This window comes from Neophocaena asiaeorientalis, unplaced genomic scaffold, assembly GCF_003031525.2.
Source record: "Neophocaena asiaeorientalis asiaeorientalis breed wild unplaced genomic scaffold, Neophocaena_asiaeorientalis_V1.1 scaffold225, whole genome shotgun sequence".
Classification (NCBI taxonomy): Eukaryota; Metazoa; Chordata; class Mammalia; order Artiodactyla; family Phocoenidae; genus Neophocaena; species Neophocaena asiaeorientalis.
The window spans coordinates 3,400,154-3,400,584 of NW_020172364.1; positions in this window are offsets into that span (position 1 = coordinate 3,400,154).

Genomic DNA, 431 nt, shown 5'->3' on the forward strand with positions numbered 1-431 from the left:
TGAAGGAAGAGGGTGGGAAAGTGCGTCAGGCTGGGGATGATGATGGTTGGATGGGCCTGAGCGCAGGTAACAGTAGGGAGAGAAACACTGTCACCAGACAGAAAGGGGATACTGTCTGTTTCTGGCCAAGTTCCTATCCTGGGGAACAGTAGAATGAGGAGAGAGCTCAGAGAAGAGGTAGGACACAGGCTAGGCAGTGAGAGTGGTGTGGGGTTTGAGAGGTGCTGTGGGCCCAGCGTCAGGCGAAGATGAGTTGACGGGCCTTTTCTGCACATAGTCATCCTTAAAGACAATTCTTCATCCTTCCTGCAGGAACCCAGTCCTAGCCCAGTGGCTGGCCCAGGCCTCGGGCAGTCTCTGCCCCTCCCTGGTCTGGGGCTCCCATCCTGGGCCGGACACGCACCTCCTGGTCCAGCTTGGAGCGGGGGGCT